We start from the raw sequence: 4,103 nt of genomic DNA on the forward strand, positions 1-4,103 counted from the left end.
ATTTCTGATTTTTATCTTTTTTTTGTTTTTTTGTTTGTTTGTTTGTTTGTTTTGGGGTGTTTATGTAACAGTGATGTAATTTAATTTTGAATAATTAAAATAATAATAATTATCATTTTGTTCTGGTCTTTTTTTATGTGAATATTGTGGTCATATGGTAACTGTTTTTGTAATTTATTAAAGTTGTTTACAGTCACTTTGCTGTAATTTGATTAGTGAGAGGAATCGAGTGCCTCTGGTTTCATCTGGTTTCATCCTGAGGAACGTGTTCCAGGTTCTACCTTCATCTGTAATAACATCTGTGTTCTAATCACAGAACGCGTTATGTTCCCCCTGAGTTCTCCCTGGAACGTCTCCTGAACATAAAATACATGTTCAGCTCATTCTGAAGGTGTTTTTCACTTGTGGCTGAAATGTTCTGCTGAGGAACAGGTTCTGCTGAGGAACGGGTTCTGCTGAGGAGCAGGTTCTACTGAGGAACGGGTTCTGCTGAGGAACGGTTCTGCTGAGGAACAGGTTCTGCTGAGGAACAGGTTCTGCTGAGGAACAGGTTCTACTGAGGAACGGGTTCTGCTGAGGAACGGGTTCTTCTGAGGAACAGGTTCTACTGAGGAACAGGTTCTGCTGAGAAAAGCCTGGATGTTCTCTAATGAAAGCAGAAGTGCAGTGTTCCTCCTGCTGTCACATTCAGACGTTCCACCTGAGAACACAGAACTCGTTCCAGAGGGACCCGAAGAACCCTGCGGTTCCACAGGTCAGCCTGTCGCAGAACTGATGTCAGACCTTCACAGTTTGGTGATCAGAAGCTCAAACAAACAAACAAACAAACAAACAAACAAACAAACAAACAAACACTCCTGACTCCTCGTCAACATCAACACCAAGAGAACTGAGTCAGAGCGACACGTTCACACAGACAGCAGGGTTCTGCCTGCCTGTCTGTCTGTCTGTCACCTTCGAGTGTAATAATGCGATTATACAACTATTACCAACAAATTAAAATGTATAATCAAAATGTATCCATACTGTGGGCATTTCACTCTCAAAACGTCAAAGTTTTCTGCTGGTATTCTCTCCGTTTCAGTGGAAATCCATGAGATCTGACGGTAACTAGTCCTTATCAGCCAACTTGGGCTTATCATGTTTTCTAGACATCATGATTCCCCAAAACTGAATAAATACACACACAGCAACACAAAACTGCTCTGCTAGCTCAATCATGTTGGAACTAGAATATCCGCTGGAAAAAATAATTTTTTCTTGGACTGACAGTTATACTTCTGCCGACTTCTCAGTCATTTTTAATCTAACAACTCAGCAACACAGCTGATCTTTATCTGCAACCAACTTATATTAACAGTTATATTTAAATACAGGCTACTGCTTTCCAGTGTCGGCGCCACAACAAACATCTGTCTTTTCATAAACTCACCGGCAGATGTTTTGTTTCAGCTGGGGGTGTGTCACTCCAATTTAACGTCAGCTCCGATTAATGTGGCTAAGCAGCAAAAGTAAGGACAGTAAGCAGTCACATTAAGGCTGAACAGAGTTACAGAATCACCTTTTCAGGCTGTTAGGGTTAGGGTTAGGGTTCATTTCAATGTACAGATGCAAAAAAAAGACAAATTAATTAAATCTTTGGCCCAGGAAACTCATAAAGACTAAACAAATTAATAACGATTAATAGGCTTATTAATAACTGATAACATTAACACATTAATAACAAGAACAAAGTTACAGCCGCACATCTCTGTGGAAACTCTGACAGGTACTGTCCGTGGTGCTGAATCTGCCTCAGCAGGTACTGTCCGTGGTGCTGAACCTGCCTCAGCAGGTACTGTCCGTGGTGCTGAATCTTCTGAGGCATTTCATTCTCTTTATTATAGAAATTAAAGCTCCATAAAATTCACGGAGGATCTTGTTCAGCTCTTCTTTCCTTACAGGTGAGAAATCAGCTGTTTGCCCGGTGTTTGTCAGGTAGTCTTGTAGACATTTGACGGCCCAAGACGTTGACCGGGCCGTACCGGCTTCATTTCCTGACTCTCCAGCTGATCCAGCTCTTCACTCGTCACTCTCTCGTATCTCTCCTTTTTCTCTTCTGTCTTGTCTTCCTCGTTCAGCCATTTATCCAAACTTAGGTCGCCAAAGAAATCAAACTGACAACAAAACGGTCCATTATGCGGGCGAACAAAGTTGACAGCGGCTTTTGATTCGGGGTTCAATGAAATGTTTTGTGTTGCCATGGAAACCACACAGACTCGGGTAATAAGATATAGGCGGAGTAATATTTTCAGTGATGAGGTATTTTTCATGTGAGCACAGCTAGCCGTGCTGTCATGCTCATTTGAGCGCATTCTAAATGTCTGATTGACCAATCAGATTGCTCAGATCTATGTGTTGTATAATCACAGTTCTCCATACATGTCTGTTGTTCTGTAAAGATCATGAGTGGAACGATGTTCTTAAGTTCATTTCTGCACTCAGTTTATGTGGCTGATCAGATAAGAGTGTTTTCACACATACAGTGTTTAGGCCGACCTAATTGGTGCGGTGCGAGTAGTGTGAACACAACTAGCCGCACCCGAGGTCGACCTAAACAGCCGTACCGAGAGCGGCTGGAAGGGGGGGTCTTGGAGCGGCGCACCAAGCCCTTTAGTGCAGTGCGGCGCACCAAACTAGTGGTGTGAACGCAGTGAACCCGGGTCGGCCCAAACCTGGTGTACTCCACAAGTTTGGGCTACGTAGGCTGGGCTGGGGTAGAGGACAACATTGTCACCGTATTTCACCAATTAATCACCCAGCCGCAATCGCCTGGTTCTTATAAACGCCTGGGGTCTGCACCCAGTTTGCGTATTAAACACCCACCCGAATAACCGCCAGGGCGATTATCTGCATTATATTGAGGTAAACCCAAAATAAGGCGATTCACCTTATTTTTTAGAGGTAAACAGTTAGCTGCACAATAACTGTGCGACACTTCCGTTTTCTGTCAAAATAAGAGCTAGATAACGTTAGAAATCGACCGATTAACTCTTATTTTGACAGAAAACAGAAGTGTCGGAGGGAACGACTCGCAGCGCTAGCGGTTTGCACTGTTTGTATGTGCAGATGTTTACCTCATGCCTTACAGTACTTTCTGCCTATGTTGCCGCCCAGGGCAAAATTACTGGCTTGCACCCTTTCATGTTACTACTCCAACCCCCCCCGCCCCCGCGGCACCAGCCGGCCGCGGCACCGGGGCAGCATCAGTCGGCACCATCAGTCGGCATCAGGCTGCTCACCTGTCAGATCCGGCAGACGTGACCGGGGGGGCATGGTACCGGTGCCGCGGCCGGCCCACCTGATGCCGACTGATGGTACTGATGGCATGTGCGGGTCAATACGGTAGTCTAGAAAACTGGCGATATTTTTTTTCTCGTGCACCCCCAAGTAGATTGCGCCCTGGGCGGTTGCACTGCCCGTAGCAGAAACCGTCCCTGACGTCAGGCAGATCAGACGGCGTTGCTGTTGAGTCTCCATCGTTCACGTGTGTTCTTTTTACATCTTGAGGCTTCATTTCAACCTTCTTTTCCGGGTGGGATGCTGCTACACGTCATTTTTGTCTGGTTGCCATGAATACATGACGCTCCATTCTGTAGAGCGGTGGACTTGGTGCGGCGATAAAAAGCATAATGTGAAACCGAGCCGCTCCAGTTGAAAACTGAAACATTGTATATTGGGTCGACCCAAATATGTGTGAAAACACCCTCAAGTTCACAACGAGAACCTCAAGCTCACCATGAGAACCTCAACTTCACAATGAGAACCTCAAGCTCACCATGAGAACCTCAAGCTCACCATGAGAACGGTTCTAAAAGAAACAAGAAGCCCTGAACTAAACCAAGATGTTCTTCTGCATGTTTGTTTATGTATTTATTTATTTAGCGTCACAAACTAATCTGGACAGGTACGTCAGCAGTGGCAGAACAGCACCTGGCAGGTCAGACTGTGACGTGGAACCGTCAGAGCAGCTGAGTGGAACCCAGAGGTTCTGTCACATCATCTGATTTATGGATTTGTCATTTATTTAAATGTTGAAACTGTGAATGTGTGATTTGACATGA

Source organism: Myripristis murdjan, unplaced genomic scaffold (assembly GCF_902150065.1).
Source record: "Myripristis murdjan unplaced genomic scaffold, fMyrMur1.1, whole genome shotgun sequence".
NCBI lineage: Eukaryota > Metazoa > Chordata > Actinopteri > Holocentriformes > Holocentridae > Myripristis > Myripristis murdjan.